General features: G+C 40.1%; 1 protein-coding gene across 11 annotated transcripts in view; it reads right to left on the bottom strand.

The window, feature by feature from the left end:
* Window positions 1-17,777, bottom strand: part of MARCHF1 (membrane associated ring-CH-type finger 1) — a 240,520-nt gene extending 222,743 nt beyond the window's left edge. For 4 of the 11 annotated variants that reach the window (XM_065061402.1, XM_065061408.1, XM_065061403.1 and 1 more), the window contains exon 1: window positions 17,621-17,777. The gene's annotated coding sequence lies outside the window, so the exon portion shown is untranslated. The remainder of the gene's footprint in view (window positions 1-17,620) is intronic. The other 7 variants (XM_065061414.1, XM_065061417.1, XM_065061413.1 and 4 more) reach the window with 4 other exon arrangements.
* Between the last annotated feature and the right edge of the window lie 362 nt (window positions 17,778-18,139).

The following is an 18,139-nucleotide window of genomic DNA, read 5'->3' as shown; positions in this document are numbered from 1 at the left end:
CCTAATTAATACAAGATACTCAATAACCCACTGTCCAGTTTTTTTTCTTCCCCTCTGACCTGTTTTTCATTTATTATTTAAATTTTAGTAATCTGGTGTCACACAAGACTTTTGAAAACCGTAAAGTGTTTTGGCCCATTTCTTCCTCTGATACCTCCTAACCCTACCAACAGTTCTCATGTTAGTAGGGAAACTGAAGACAGTGGTTTAATTCAGCATGATACGAGTAAGCATTAGATAGCATAGGGAAAGTTACTGTAGCAAAATTCTACGTCAGTTCTTATGAAACAGGAAGACATTCATTTGCAAATATCCTGCTTGTACTTATCTTTCCAAAGATTTAATTCACTCACAGTCTCATACTCACAAGTGACATGTATGCCCAAGTGGTTTGGCCAGGATCACCTGTATGTGACAAAGAGGACAAAAGACACCAGCTATCAAGTTCTCACTCACTGTATTTCCAGGTTTCTTCTCAACTGCCAACAACAAACTAGTTTTTGGATGGATCTTCATAGGGTTTAGGAGCCAGCAGCCACTGTGGAGCTGTCCTCTATACTAGTACCCTACTTACCTCAGCCTCCATAAATCTTAGGCCGGGTTGTTTCCTACTCTGTTTTTCATCATTTGGAATACATATGGTCTATAGCCTGGTTTTCTGATAGGAAAGCAGGAAAAGACATGATACACATGATAAACTTCCACTGACAAGTCATCTACTCTTTCAGAAGTCAGGCATTCTGGTCTCAATGTAACTGACACATTCCTCAATTTTACCACTGGCAATACTGTCCTGGGAGGTGCATCCTTGGAGAGCTCTTCTTCATTATTGATACAGGCCTTTCTTTCAACCTTTCTGCTGCTGCTTCTTGTGGTTAAATAGCCTTTTCCATTCCTACATGATTAATACCAACCCTAATATTTCTGTTACACATCTCTATAAACGTTTTAGCAAAGGTAAGCCAACCATCACAAACAGCAAAAACTGCCATTCCTGGAAATCTCAGTAAAGAAGCCAAAAGCTGATGACCATCAACAGCAAACCTCTCAGCCCATGCAGCTAGTCCCAAAGAACTGAGGTGCCTGATGGTCCTTGTAGGAACATTTGTTGCTATGTTCTACAGTAATTAAAGAGTTTGATCTCTAACTCTATCTGGTCTCTTCCCCAAGAACTGGAATTAGTTTTAAAAATCAAGTGTGGGTTGATTCAACTGACATAGATTGTCATATTTTGCATAAATTGTAAAATGGAAATGTAAAAATCCAATGGAAATTGGCAAAAGGACTTAAAAATCCCATAAAGCACTTTTATTTTTACTAAAAAATGTTAAGTATGTCACAATAAATATTATTTGAAGACACATTTCTGAATTGCTGAAAGCATAAAAGAAGCACAACACAGCCTATCCAACATATTTTCGCTTAACAACGAGGAATGGAGCTTTACAGCCAAACTAGCTGAAGCTTTTGAAGAGAAAATGAGGCCTACTGTAGAGGCAACTACACCCACTCAGCCCCACTCTCCAGGACATGGTGCCTGGGCCCTTCCTGCCTATACAGCTTCCACGCCACCACACACACAGCTCTATTCCTATTGTGATGTCCTCTCCTCATAACTTGAAACACTATCTAGAGCCAGTCTCAAGGACCGAGAGCTGGACATCACCTGGGATTTTTTCTGCAAATACGGTTCTCCATTATCCCATAAACCTCAGGTTTTAGTCTTTCATTGTGGCAACGCACCATACAGGAATGTTTCCAAGGAATACTTGAATACCAACACACAATATCTTTATGTATAACAGCTGACATTTTTCCTCATAGAGAATATTTTTACTTCCTGCATTTACAGCATTTTTCTCTTCTGTCTTGATTTGGGCCATGGACTAGAGAGCAGGCTATATGCTCAGGGCTTTCCACAACACCAAAACTGATATGTAGGTAGGTAATCTACTTCCCTAATGTAAGGGGTTTTGGCATCTGTCCAAAAAATGGTTTATCCACTACACATATTTCAAACAGCTAATGAGCCTCACATTGAATGCTCTTTGCTGACAGAGAACTCAAGTTCTCAACAAATACAATTGATTAGTATGTACAGTATATATACAGTATATAAACTAACAAAATTATTAAAGAGGACTTAGACTGAAGGAACAAGATGTCTTCTGAACCAAAGTAACTTGAGGAAGATAAAACAGAGAATCAAAGCAGAAGGAGGTAAGTCACACCGAACATCAAATTTATTCTCAAATCTTCCTGTAAGTAAACACTGATGTCCAGAAAGGCAATTAGACCAGCAGATCTAGCCAGGCTTTCCAAAAAAGATCTAAATTAACCATTTGTTATTGCTTTTTTTTTACAAGGTATGGTGTCAATCAAACAATCTCCAACCTACATACAAAACTATTCAGGGAATTCTTGTTACAGAAAATTCCTTAACTGGATGCCAGCAATGCTTCCTGGCAGAAATGCTCACAATTGTCAAATATTTCTCTAGCTGAAAAGGCCTCTGTTTTTTTGGAGTGTTTGCAGTACCTGCCAGTTCTGCAAACTTTATAACATTTGTTACAGGACAAAAGCATGAAGCCTAAGCTTAAAATGCTGACTGAAAGCCAGATAAAATGGTTTGATTTCTGTCTTTTTGAATACTATGCTAAAAATAAGCAGTAAGTTATTTCAACTCAAACATTGTCAAAACCAGATCTTGTCTGACACTGCAGTAATAAGAGCTGTGGCAAAATATTCACTTTTTCAGCACCATGAAGTCCAAAATAGTAAATATTCAAATTGTGCCCTGCAAGATGTGCAGAACTTGTGCCTGTTTATGCAACCTCAGAGCTGAGTAAGAATTGGTGTGTTTGTCTGGTGAGGATGCTGTGATTGTCTATGGAAAGAAAGAGTCACCACTTAAAGCACTGACTAAGATTTGTACACTCCTGCAAAGTATTACAGTCTTTTCCTGGTGGTAACTACTAACATATAATTAGTGCTATATGTAGTACTAACACAGTAGCTATATGACAGTAGGGTTTACTATCATATTGAAGAAGTGGGTAAGAATCTGTAAGTTTGTTTGTAACCCCACATCTACTGCTTAACAGTTAATTTGTGAATGGTGTTTATTTGGGTATTTAATTATTTTGGCTCTTTCCAATTCATATGACTATTCAGATTTTGAATCTCCTCTACAGTCTTCTACTCATTGCCTGTCTGAGCAGGTGAACCTATAAAGTAATGATGGACACATTTAAGTGAGAGCATTCTGGGATGCTACCCTAAGATGCCTCTCTTTACCAGTTTCTCTTTCTTCTCATGTCGTTCTCCTCTCCATCCTCATCCTTTTTTTCATTTGGAAGTTATAAGATTTCTCAAGTAAATAATTATTTCGAAAAGGCCAAAAAGAATTAATGGGATAAGAAAACAGTTTTCTAGGACCTCTACCCTGGATGTTTCCTTGGCCATGAATAACTACACTACTTTCGAAACCAGCATTGCTCTATTTCAGTTGCTGAGCAGGTGGTCTGTTAAATCTTAAAAGTTAGTTCTATTTGTTAAGTGTTCATGTAAATATTTCATTAAGCTTCCTGGCTTGTAATAAGCATTGCTCAGCACTATTTTATGCAGTATAGGCTACAGAAGCTGTGCTACCAAGGGGAAAAAATGGATGAGAATCGGATAACCACAATTCATTATTTTTTATTAATATCAAGGGGAAAAACTATTGTGAATTCTAAGTTAAATGTGTTGTCTGGGGAACATACATCTTGTTTCATCTCATCATCTTATAGCCTAGGCAAATAAGCACATATCTCTTTGTTATCTTTCTTACAATCTTATTCAATTATTTTTAAAAACGTTTTCTTAAAAAATTACTTTATAAATAGTTTAAGAAAGTATAGGACATGTTCTTCCATAACAACTTACCATAAAAGAATTTATTTCTATAACAGATTTTGTCACTGCAAAAAACTCATGACCAGAAGTTGCCTAGTTTCTCTGTCAGTTTTGCAAGCCATCAGATCTGGTATTTCCCCATTCACAAGGGATCTAAATCATTAGAAGTTGTAAATAACACACAGCATATTAATTATATTTTAAACAGCATTTTTATTACTTTTTTTCTTTTTGTTTATAACATTGAGAAAAGGAACCCTTTCACTCAGAGAATTAATTATCATGTTCTCAGATTTCTGCTATATTATTTGTTCTTTGGTGAAATGAAGAAACTCTCCTATTATTAGCCCAAAAAAGCAAAATTGCCTGTCACAATTCTTACTAGTTTGTCAGCATAGAAGTGTGTAATTTATTGGCTTTGCAGTAACAAAGTTTTTTACACTTCAGGAGAATTATTGTAGAGATAGTGAGGCATAAAGTTGTAATTCGGAGATCCAAAAATAGGCTGCAATTCTTATTCAGCTGAAGGTGAAATGGGAAAATAAGACATATATATAAAAAATAGACTATTCTGTTGTCTATTTCCAGTAAAGCATCTGCATTCTTCCTGTGCATTTTTAAGTAATGCAGTAAGACCTGTGATGATTGCACAAGGAATTACAGACAACATAATGCTTGAAGTATCATTACAGAATTGCATAGCCAATGGACTATTATAGCATGGAGAACCTTCCAGCTCTATAATAACTATTTCAAGGAAACAGTAGTGAAACTCGTACAGCTGCTAAGTCCCTACAGAGATCGTGGCACTACAGAGTAAAGCAGAAAGTGAACTGGAGTGAGCTTCACACTGCTTCCCATTAACGTGTAAGTAGGAAGCTAGGTCTGAGGCTAAATTATTAAAAGCAACAGCAGAATTTTCTTTTATCAATCTGATAAACCAAAAGGCATCCATACAAATGTAGTGTCATTTCCTTAATAATACCGAAGGTTACTAAATATATAGACGTGATACTTGTCTCAGGACAATCTCCAGACACTGACAGGTAGAGATAGCACAGTCTCTACAGCAAACAAGCACTAAGATTCCTTCAACTTCTGATACAATAATGTAACTCTTCTGCAGATTAGATCCTGACTTTCAGATAGGTCATCCAGAAAAAGAGAGAAATACACAGTGAAAATACACAACTGCAAATACTCTGACCAGCATCAAACAGAACCTACCTAGAAAAAGATATAAGCCATATCTCCAGAGTAACATTTAGCTGTCTGACTAAAAAAACACTTCTCCTCTAGTAATTCCTGCCTCATTCACCATGCACAATAAAATGAGGCAAGAGCTCTACAGATAAAAATGTCATACAACTCTGATCTGTCTCCAGCACATCAGAATTTTGAACAATGTTCTATGGAGAGGGGGAAGAAAGTATGGAAAAGGTATTACATGCAGTTGTAACACACATTCACATGCACCCAAGAAACCTGCAGAGCAACCTTGTCTGCTGTAATAAAGTGTGATCAAAAACTCAAATAAATGGGAAGTTTTGTCTACACTGCCACCAGATGAGCACCTCGGGTTGTACTCCTGGCTTTGGCTAGGAACACCTGACTGTCCTACTTCACCCTCTAAAACTGCACAGGTTGTGATGAACTGATGTTCTTAACTAGCTCCTTCTCATCCCTGCCCTTTAGTATCCTCATCTGAATCACATCCTGCCACATCAATTCTTATTTTATTTTTCAGCACATCACCTTTCTAGTCTGGACTCTGAATAATACTTCCCCTTCCCACAATTCCACTCCTCAGGTTTCAAGCACTCATCTCTTCGGGTTTGTTCTCTTCTCTGTAATTCTCTCCTCCTAGTCACTGCTTTCGCATGACTTCTGTCTAAGCAGCTTTCTCTTCCAGAGCTCCTGGGCAGCAGGTGGCAGCAGGACTGCTCACACCCTCATCTCCCACAGCCCAAATGACTCAACGTTTGTGATTTCAGAAAAATTTTAGAGATGTTTTAGCCAATAAAGTCTAAGTCTTCCCAGCACAAGAACAGGTGTTTTCAAGGTCTGTTATTTTCCGCAAGCAAATAAATCTTCTGAGGAAGGGGAGAAACACATTCCTTGCACAAGAATCGATCCATTTTCTTTCAAGGCCCCATCCTGAAGCATCAGAGTGTGGAAGTTTCTAACAGCGTTTGACGGTTATCGTTTTCCCCCAGCTCAGCTCTCTAACCTTGCAGAAACCTTCAAAAATTTCTGCTCAGAAGACTGGCAGAAATCACACAGGGAGTTTAAAGCTCAGCAAAAGGCATAAGTAACAATGACCAGTGCCATGTATCAAGGAAACCAAACTTTGAATAGAAGATTAGGGTAAAAGAAGGGTATTCAACATTTATCGCATTCTTCAACTATCATTTCAAATATCTATTTCAGAACATTTACACAAGAAAACTCCATTCCAACTTTTTATAGCAATTTTAAATTTCCATTTGTTGAAATTTCCATTGCCCTTCTATGAAAAACTCTGTTACCTCCAAATTGTTTCCAATTGTTGTCATTGTTGAAACTGGTTGCTTCTGTTTGAAAAACCTATCTCCATACCATCATGGAGAGAGAGCTGCATCTACTGTTCAAATATACTTGCATTATATTGATGCATTCACTTTATGTGAGTTTTATTTCAGGAAAATACTACAGAAAATATTTCCTTTGCACCGTGAATTTAGTTCCTTGCTCTGGCAGGCATCTCATTATCTTTATGAAAGCTTCTTCATAAATTTCTTAGAGTCTACTTTAATGCAGTAAGATATGGTCTGATATCAAGTATCCTCAACTGGGAGGCTATTCAATTTATTAGAAACCCTGTTCTAACATCTAGGTAAATTTATGCACAGCCAATTTGGTATTTGCTCTCATATCAGCGTTGTCTTAGAATAAGCAGTTCTTTCCTTGTGATTATCCCCACTCATTTACAGAGTACTCATATACCCTATCAAATTTCAACTTACCAAAGAAGTAAAGCTCCCAATCAGTGATATGATACATGAGGGTGGTAAAACACTGGCACAGATTGCCCAGAGAGATGGTAGATGCCCCATCCCTGGAAACAGTCAAGGTCAGGCTGAATGAGACTCTGAGCAACCTGATCCAGTTGCAGATGTCTCTGCTCATTGCAGGGGGGTTGGACTAGATGATCTTTGAAGGTCCCTTCCAACCCAAACTATTCTGTGAAACTTTGTCAAAAACGTTGACAGTCTGCTTTGTTTCTTAAAATTAAAATTGATATTATTTACAGTTTAGATATACGAACAGCTATATAAGCACATCTGAGGCAAAGGAGCCCTTGATCTGTCACACTTCCTTAGTACCAGTCTCTGGTAAATTCCTAATACCTTTCACCAATTTTCTTTTACCATTATGCACAGAACCATCCTTTCTTCCAAAAGCAGTTTAAGAACTTGAGCAACACTGACGTCAATGCCATAATCCTGCAGTTGCCTGGATTAATTTTTCTCCCTTTGTTAAAAAAAGTACACTGCCCTGTTAACACCTAATTAGCTAGCTGTTCCACTTTCCATCAGATCTGCACTCAGATTCCACCTTAATTTCCACTTCCATACTTGTATCACTTTTCCTGTAGGCGATTGAAATCACTTGGTGTAAAATGTGGTGCACAAAGAAGTTCTAGGCAAACCTGTATTTTTAATGTTTCCTCATTCCCACTCTTGTAAACATATCTGATTAACTGTGTGCTATTTACTACAGTATTCTTTGCAGGGTCTAACTCAGCTTGGCAGTTTCTCTGTGCAGGCTCTTTTCTCCAGTCCTACAGTGCTGAAAAAACTAATTGCAATGATGAACATGATCATTTTTCCATGACTCCAAGTCTATCTAAATGACAGCTTTGCACAACATGCATACGTGTAAGCGTGGATTAAAAAGAAGTAATTACAATGGTTACAGTCTTTAGAAGTAATCTAGGTTCTTAAAGATGCATAAAGAAATGTTGGTGGCAACTGGAAAAAAAATTAATTCCATCCCACTACATTGCCACAGCCAATCACAATCACACCTCAGTTTCTGCTTTGTAACTATTATCATTACCTGGATTCCTCACAGAAGTTTTAGTGTTGTAACCTGTATTGTAGCTTACTGCTACTGACTAGAATTTTAACTGAAGAATAATCCCATTCAAGTTTTAAAATAAAAATCTAAGTTAACTAGACTCAACAAGTCATACAACATGTTTTGTATTCCACAGCATAAAGCCAAACCAAGGAGGCAGCAACCATGTGCCCTAAAACAATAAAACAATACTTTTTTTTTCTTTCATTGCTACTTATTATTTAGCAAAATATTTTCATCATGAGTTTATTCTTTAAAATTCCCATATAAAATGAAGATGGCTGTATACTGTTAGATTATGCCATAGAAGTTCATCTGCACCCCAGCAAAAGAGCAGAGAGGGACAATGGCAGGTGGGGCAGCCCAAATAATACCCTGCCCAGTTCCTCCCAGGCCCATCATGGGAGCCCATCAGTGACCCGTCTGTACAAGCCCAGAGGACCACAGTGATGCAAATGCAAGCAGGAACACAAATTAAGGACTTGGAGTAATGGAGGCCCCAACCAGACCCCTCCCAGGTCTGTCCCAGGAGACCCTCAGCCCCAATGTTCAGGTGTGAAGCCCATCACGATGAGTCAATATCAGAGCACCTCTTGAACAGAGGGGTGGTCACTGCCCAGGCATGTAGGACACATTATGGAACACAGGGGAAAGGCACAGGATTTACTATGGGGTGTTGACAGGAGGAACCAAAGGCAGGGACAGGGATGGATTTACACGATTTGGGGAGGAACAGGTGTGAGAAAACAGAAGAGTAAGTGGATAAAAAGGGCCAGCTACGTGCAAAGAGTTTGCTGTTTGGTTCAGTTGCCTGGCTGTGCCATGTGCCTGACCTGTCCAGTCTGTACTATCTGGTTATTAAATCCTGTCTAACTCTTTTCCTGGGTGGGGTTCTCTATACATTATGTCTGTGTGCATGGGGGTCTGAGTGCAGTGACTGGGAACAGACTGCCCATGCACCTGGCTGCCAGCCACTGAGAGACCGGGGCAAGTGGCCGTTAGTGTCAGCGCGGGGTGGGTGATAAGGACACGTATGTCCATGATGCAGCACCGGGAGTGGGTACAGGCACACATGTGAGTGCATGTGTACTGGGATGCATGTTGAGCCTTGCTGCTGGTTGGACCTGGGGCATGGAGCTGCGGCAGCCTCACCCTTCTCAGGCTGCCACCTCTGGCCCAATATTTTCCCATAGCACAAGGAAAGAAAAGGTTTTTGAAAAGTTAAACACAGCACATGCTTAAAACAAGATTTTATTTTCCCATTCCACACACAGTGATCATCATCTTTCATTTCATATCTCAATTCTGTCCCTTTCCCACTACTTTTCCACTCTGATCATTTCACCTCCTTCATATCAATCTTCTTTTCTCATAGATATTTCGTCCCCTCCTTTTCACTTCCACCCCACCCCTGCCTCAGATTTTATAGTTTCATTTTCCTTCGGTTTGCTTAGGCTTTTCTCCATTTTCTATAATCTTACCTTCATCTTCCTCTCAATGAAATTCTTTTTATAATTTCCTCTTTAAGCTCCTCAATCACCCTTTCAGTAGGGATAAAAACTGCCCCTCACACATTCTGTCGTTTTTCTTCAAGCTTTCTTCCCGCTTGCCAAAATTCATTCTTTGTAACATTGCCTTTCACTCTCTTTCAAAGAGAAACACGTGCGATTGAGGCACCCTTCCTCTTACTTAAATAAAACATGGCTATTTTCAAACACTTACTGACTGAACAGGGTTTATATTAAAGTTTTTTTCACAGGAGGACAGAATAAAACCAGCAGATGATTACTACAAATGCCGTTCAAAAGACAAAAAAAAAAAAAAAAATCAGAAAACTGTTTCTCACAAAGTGCAGAGACTGCTCGTGTCACAAACCCACCAAGATAATACTCAAGGTTTAGCTGTTTCTTTTCCCCTCCTCCCCTGTGTGTGGCTGCAAAGACCATTTTCACAAACTCCTCTTGTTAGAATTTGATTTCCCAGGCTTTGCTCTACCTTAAGTCACCCACCTTACCAGCTTCAGTGTATCCATATATGATTGCAAAGTTGAATGAAGCTCTTTATTCTCGCAAGAGTTTATCAAAGAGCTTTTATTTTCTTGAATCATTTTTGCCTCTGACAGTCCCTTTCTCTCCACACCACAGAAAAACGCATCCAGCCAGCTATGAAGAGCAGCATTTGAGAGACAAGAGGAGATGGAATCAGTTTGACTTTTTTTGCAGGTATGCAATCTTCCATCCAATACCTCAAACTGTCTGTTAGGACTTTCACTAACCCAAGGCACTGATTTTACTGTTCGATTTTAAAAAGGTCCTATACAAACAAGGAAGATATATTTTAATCCTAACTCTACGGGATTGAAAACATTTATCAGCTTTAAAGAAAAGCATCTGTCTCCACAAAAACTGCATCCATAAGCTGACTCTTTAATGACTGTTTATCCAGATGTAGAGTTAGCACAGAAAAGGATAATTTGATACTGTTATTACATAGAGAAATTTTCTAAACTGCACTGGAATTATTACTATGCCCCAGAAAAATGACTTGGTCACATTAGCTGACCTGTGTTTGGCTGCACTTCATAGAAGGACTTTAATGAGAAGAGACAATACCACTGTGATGAGACACCAGACATCATTTGAAAGGGATCAGTACTCAGGAGCCACTTTTCAGGGTTTCTCTCCAAAGAAGCAGCACAGACTCCCCTGAGCTTGAAGCAGCGAGGTAAAGTAGCATATTGTCCACCACAGGCCAGGACAGGAATGTGCTTGCAGTTATAGATTACACGGCAAGGACTTGTCACACAGCTTGATGCTAGTTTCACATATTGGAATTGTTGAAGCTCAAGGTCTTCCCTTGGGAACCACAGTCATCCATTACCTATCGAGGCCCAGGATCAGGTAAGTATGATTAGGTTTAGTCCTGTTACACCCTACTTGGTGCTAACATGTGGGACTTTCACTCCACAGCCTATTTCTGAGCAAGGGTTTCTCCTACTCCAGCTGATGGCATCCAGAGCAATGAAGACCTCACTGCAGCTGCCCCTGCACTCAGCCAACTCTAATAACTAGAGAGCTGGAGTTCATCTCATGTTCTTCTGCTGCGCAAATGGGTTCCACGTGATGATTTCCAGCAATACACCAGGATTAATGCTACGGCCCAAATTATTCTCCAAGCCTCCCTTCATGACACTTTTAAAGTCCTACAATGTCTTACACTGGACTTGGGCTTCACCTTAAAACTCTGACCATGTAACACATGTGCACCCTCGTCGTGGCAGAATACAGCTCCAAAAGTTCATTTCTCCTTTAGCTAGAAATCTTATCCTAGTCCTTATTTTATTACTACTTGTTCTCATACCAAAATTTTGTCCCTGAGGTTAGATGTCTATCTAGCTTGACTTGTGTTACATCAATTTTACATCTGAATAATTGTATTAATAATTTTTTTTCCTCTTTGAACGCTTCTTCCATGCTAAAGAAGTTCTTTTCTTCCATAACATCAGTGGTGTTTCAAAAATTCCATCTGGAAAAAACTTCAGAGAATAATACCTTGCGGGAAGGGGGGTGCACAAAGAACCCTATCTCCCATGACACTTGCAGTCATCAAGCCATCACAACATAAAGTACACTCCATGGAAGTCAAGAAAGCTGCTCTCATGACTGCAAATATGGCCTGGCTTTCCCTCACTGTGTTTTCAGTTGGAATCTCTTCTCCTCTCCTTTAGAGAGCTGAAGGGCAGAAACTGGAAAATGAGAATTAGTACACTCTTCACCTCAAGTATTTTTTCACTCAATGACCCAGCATGACCGAAACAATTATGACATGCACAGAAGCTCTCCACTACATATCTTCAGTGGGAGTCCTAACCATACAATGCCACACCGATTACATTTCCACAAGTTCCTGCAGAACCGTGGTGCCCCTTCCCTTCCCCAGCTTGTCCCCTCTACAGATGCATAATGCAACGTAAAGTAAAAAAATATAACACGACACAAGGGAGTAGTTAATTGTAATACATTTATAAACAGCAAAAAGGACAGAGAAACTGTTCCTCAGAGGAAAATTGAAAGCCTCACAGGAAATCAGTGACCACTACCTTATTTAAAGACTTAATTTTGCAACGGAGATAAACAGAAAAGGGTGTTGTTCTGAATCACAAAAGAAACAAGATTCTGGTTTTTAGATTCTCAAACTAAGCTGCTGAATAGATTAGACACACTGAAGATGTTCAGTGTTCTGAAGTACTTTGTACCCCAGCTTTTCCACTATGTCCCACATTGTCCAGTATTTTAATACAGTCGAATATTACATACCCTTTTTGTCTGACATCTAACTTTGTCTACAGAAAAGTTCATTTGAAGGTACAAATAACCCAAACTTGTATTTTGCTTGCTGGCGGGCAATCATAGAAACATTCCCAGTACATCCTATCCTCCTTGACCCGCCCAACTTAAGTTATATTTTTCATTCTACTGAAGTCTTAGGGTTTGAACTACCATTTTTTCTCTACAAAACACAATCGCATTGCTATAAATGAAACAAAGTATACTTCATATCATATAGTTTGGTTTTCCAAAAATGCACTCACTTCTGCCTAATATGAAGTTTTAACAATTTAACAATTGTTTCACATTTTATAAAAATACGAAGCTATTATTTGCATCTGAAGGGAATATAAAAAATGGATTTAAGTTTTATACACCAAAACCTCCACAAGCTAGAGAATTTTCAAACTACCATCGATTACATGCAGCTAACCTACAGCTAACCTACAGCTAACTTTTCCTTCCACAGCATATATTATATTATCAAGGAAAGTTTACATAGCACAAAACTACCCTTTCCTCTTTATTTTAAAATTTCCAGTGACAGCTACATCTAGGTCCATTTTATTTGTTCTTCTTTCTTTGCTTTATTGTTCTTTATACAGGATGGGAAGGCACACATTCATGGAAAATTTTTGCAGATTCAGAAAGGACCACTGCCTCTAACCTCTAACTGCTGGTACAGACAGACAGACAGACACACACACACAGACCATGCAATACAGCCAGCTACCTCACTCCAAAACACTAAAACTCCAGCAAAGTCAGTACAGGGCAGCAGCTAATGAGCTCCGGTTTCATGTTGCACTGTACGTCCCACCACCATCCCGGGCAGGCATGCTCACAGATCATAGGGACAGACAGACATAGGTGGGTCAATTCTGGAAGACACACTCATGAAGAAATCTGGCAGCAGACAAGCAAAGTTAATGGGACAACATTCAGGCAGGAAGATTATAATTCTTCCTACACAGAAGCTACCAGAAATGTTTTCAACCCCTTGAATGCCACACTCTTTGTGCAAAAACATTCATTTTGCAATATTATAAAAGAGCTATAAATATAGTATTATCTTCATTGTAAAATCAGAAATTTTATTTTTCAATAGTCATCTAGTCTGAAATTAACTTTAGACCCTTCCACAGTTCAACATTGCCAATGCCTCTCACAATACGGTACAAGACGAATCCTGTCCTACAACCAACAAGACTGAACTGTTGCAGTGCAATTGCCCTAAGCAACTTTAACCCCTTTGCATCCCACAAACTATTCCATAAAAGGAACCATATGAAACAAGCGGCACTGAAATGCCATAGAGAGCTGCAAAACAACACGGAATAATGTAATGATATCAAACACCGTACTATTTCAAAATCATGGACCTCTAATTAATAAGATTTGTTTCAGTGTATGCCTGGTTGCAAATGAACTTGGAAAAAAAAAATAAGTAAAAAAAAAGGCACTCAACCATCAGATGGTTATACAAAACAAGGTTATTTTACCATTTCATATCGGTTTGACTGCTTGTATCATAAAGTCTACTTTTTAATAGGTGTTTATTCTTCTTTGTAATACCACATGACTGCCTGGAACAAAATCCCTTTTTCAATTACCACTGATTTGGAAAAATACTATCCAGCAGAAGAGATGTCCTCTTTTTTGGCCTGTGATCACTCTGTTCACTTTAAAGGAATACACCTCATTAACCCTAATAATTAACAAGGTTATTCTCATCACATAAAAGGCTTAAGTTCCTCTATTAAGACATTATTTGAATTTGCATTGCTATTAAGATGATGAGCCTAGTCTGGATTTAATTTCATTTAATTTCATTTTTTATATATGTATTTAACTTTTTTTTCTAGTAAAGACATATAATTTCATTATTGTGTATGCTACATGATGGTGAACCTACTGGATTAAGGAATGGATAATATACCTACAGAAACCAAACAAAATTCAAGTTGAAAACCTGAAAATGGTCGTGCAGCAATGCAAAAAGGCAGCAAAAATAGAAAACAGGCATCTTGCAGCAGCATGGCTGTGGCAAGAGAAGCTAATGATAACTGAAAAAGGAGAAAAGGGAAAAGACTACCAGCAGGTGTACCAGCTCCTAGCTGGACCATTCCAGTAAGATTCTGCAGGCTACAGAGAAACTTCCAGTTCCAATGCTTTTCACATTGGAAGTGTCATAGTTCACATTTGGGGAATTTCGTTCCTAGATTACTTTGGGTTTCTCAGGACTTTCTAGCTAACAAAATCTTCTAAGAATCTAATAAATGCTTTAATATTTTTTCACACAGGTGTTCCTGGTACATGAACTTGCTTCTTCCACAAGAGAAAGGCCAGTTGTCTAAAGCCAGACAGTTACTCTGAGGATATTAAAAACAGTTAATTGCATCAGTCATGTATAGAAATCCCACATCAAATATAAAAACCAACATGACAGTTTCTCGCATTATCCATACTGTCATCATATTAGTCAATGTGAGCTGTAGTTAACAAACATATGGAATAATCATAGTATGGAAAAGTTAGTCACATTTACTTAGAAATTTAATTATATAGGTTTCATTGATAGCTTACCTGACACCAGAGTAGTTGAGTGCTTTGAAGGTAAATATCTAGAGATATCAAATTAACACTCAAGGTTTTGCAAAGAACTTTCTTTTGCACAGAATTCTGTCACTATTAAATAATAAGAATTTTTTTAAATCCTTTAAATGTTTGTACAGACAAGAGAACTTTCCGTCATGACATAAAGATTACCACAGCTCTGACTGGGTCAAACAGTGAAATTAAGCAAGTTCAGAGAGTTACACTCAGCTGTCAGTCCCATATGGGAGTCTTCCAAGCACTGCTAATTTGATCCATCCACACGCCTTGAAAGGGTGTCATTCATAAAGTCTGCATTTTCCAGAAAACCTCATTTTTTGTATTTTAAAGTACCCGTTGTTAAATCTTGTCACAAGTGCTTAGCAGTGTGAGAAAAACATTAAACTCTTCCCATGAAGAGTGTCAAGAGTGCTGTGGAATATTCACAATAAACCCACTATGCAAGTCTAATCAGCATCACAACTCCCTCGGGAACTATCTATTTGCAAATCTCTCAAACACCTAAAAAGGGTAAGAAAGTTATTAAAAATATAGCAGGTTATTAATGAATCAGCCATACACTAAATTTTCTTTTTAAAGTCTAAAGCAAGTAACTACTGTTCTTCAGCAAAATGAAGACAGAAGTATGCACATGAGCTTAATAGAGGGAATAATGGATGACAATATTTAATCAGCATGAGAGCTTTATGTAAGTTTGGGTGAAACTTTTGATTAGGAATATTAGACATTAGCAGAGACTTTAGTATTATTAGGAAGCATCATCGTGTCTCCAACCAACCTTTTATGTGGTTTGAACATCAGGAAATGCACCTGAATGGTCACAGTTTATCCAGTACTATATTTGTTAGTTTACAAATGCCAGTTTTCCTTTCCAAACTATGTTTTTCCAGCTGAAATCAATATGCTGTGAATAGCAAACCTGTAAGTTTCATTGTCATTAATGTTTCTTTCCCCAATCTAATACAAGATGCACACAAAATGCATCTTCTCACCCCCACACCCAGCAGAGTCAGGGACAGAACCCCAAACAGAAGGATTTGTTTTTCAACATGAAGTTCAAAGAGCTTGAAATTACTTCTTTTTTTTCTTTTCTTTTCTTTTTCTTTTCTTTTTTTTTTTTTTTTTTTTTTTTTAAACAAACATTGAAAATAACCAGAGTGGCTTTGGCATTGCTTTAATAATTTTAAACTTGAAGACAGGAACTCTAATTAAAATCTGGAACTCTGGCTGTAAGAAACAGCTAATTAGTTCCCAACTTTCCAATGAAGTGCTGTGGCAGCATCCATATTAGCCGCTCTGTATTAACAAGGAAACGTTCTACTCATTCTCTGAGGCAGTAGTACATCAGTGTATATGTTTACTTCAAGCCATGCCATTGTCATATGGATTTAAGAAAATGCACTATAATAACGATCAGATTTGCAGATCTCCATACACAGTAAGATAATTGAAGTTTGCAGCATTTAAAACAGATAAGAAGAAATACAAGGCAGCTCATTACTTTTCTGCCAGGCGATGAAGGCAGTTTAAAATGCACTAAAGTATAAGATTGTGTTTCCCTCCTTTCCATTCATTCCTGACCAAAACTTGCAAATACAAGAGAGAAAAATGGGCAAGAAGTGAGAGAAGGCATTTTACACTTGTGCTCCCCAGAAGTCTGGGCAAAATATGTGGGATAATGGGAAAGTGAAGAGAACTGCCAGATTAAGAGGAACCTGTAAGCAAGACATGCTGACGGCGGTGGAAGCCTGAACACCTTCCTTCACATTTCCACCGTCTTATTTTAAAAGGGCTGGTACTTCTATCCCCTTTCCCATACACAGAGCATCAACAAAAACCAAACCAAAACAAAAATCGTTGAAAAATTGATTACAAGCAATGGACAAGTAAGTTCATCCACATTCCCAAATCAGGTTTTTCTAACCCGGGTTTCCTCTTGTTACCAAGTTGCAACATGCCACGCTTTTCAGAAAACCGTTAACATTAAAGCAGCATTTAGTCCGGAGTTAAACCGAGAAAGGTGTGAAATTGTCCTGGCAGGGTCGGAGGTGCGTTGGGGAAGGGCCGTGTGGGGAGCGGGCTGCCCGAGCGGCGATGACCGCAGCCGCCCCCGCTCCCCGGCGGCTCCCGGGCTCGGGTGGGGGCCGGGACGGGCGCTCGGTGGCAGCTCCCTCCTCGGGTCTGCCTCCGACTTGGGACAAGGGGCTGGACGAGCAAGAGAAACTCCCTTTGATTTTTTCGCCCAGCAGCGCACGGGCGGCAGGCTGAGGGACCGGGGCAGCCGGGGCCGGTGCTCCGTACCGGCGACTGTAAAAGTGCCGACCCGTCTGAACGCTGAAACTAAAAGATGGAAAAAGATGGAAAAGACGGAAACCCTCGCTCTCTGCCGGTACCCGCCACCGGCTGAGAGAAACGGAACAACAGCAGGAAACCGCGGGATGCCCTGATGCGCTTCTCAGAGGAAAAGAAAAAAAAAAAAACAAACACGAACCAAACACCACCACCACAAAACCTCCCCTCCCAAAATTAAAAAGAAAAAATAAATAAATAAAAAAGTAGTATCCGCACCCGGGACCCGGCAGGGACCCGGCAGGGACCCGCCACCGCGCCACCGCCCCCCCGCCCCGCCCCAGGCGGGCCGCCCCCCGCCCACTCACCAGCGGCGGGCCGAGGTGCCTCAGGGAGCCGGCTGCCGGGGCGGCGGAGCATGCTGCCTGCCGGGCTGCGCCCTCCGCCCCATCCCGCCGCCCGAGCAGCCGCCAGCCCGGCGATGCGGCCCCGCCCCGGCTCCCCCCGCCCGCCGCCCCGCCCCCATGATGTCATCCCGCCGAGCTGTCCCCCCCCCCCCGCGGCCGGTGGTGGGGAGCGTGTAGCCCCCGGGGGTAGCGGGTCAGTGCCGGCCCCGCGGTGCCGGGAGGGGCGTGTGTCCCGCAGCAGCCATTCCGCACGGAAACGCCAGCGTGTGAAAGAGCCTCGGGGTCAGCGTTTCTACGCCGGAGGATTCGAACGGCAAAGGCTTATTTCCAGGTTTATTTCCCTTTGCATTAAAAACCGGAGTGGTCGCCTGGATTCCCCCTTTCTCCTCGGAGACCGGTGCGGAAATGGCATCTCCCAGCCACTAGTTCAACATGGAGAAGAACTGGGGGGAGGGGGGTACAGGGAACGGGAGGAGAAAC

This window comes from Columba livia, chromosome 4 (genome assembly GCF_036013475.1).
Source record: "Columba livia isolate bColLiv1 breed racing homer chromosome 4, bColLiv1.pat.W.v2, whole genome shotgun sequence".
Taxonomy (NCBI): Eukaryota; Metazoa; Chordata; class Aves; order Columbiformes; family Columbidae; genus Columba; species Columba livia.
The sequence above is the reverse complement of the archived record's forward strand: the minus strand, read 5'-3'. Positions and strand labels throughout refer to the sequence as shown.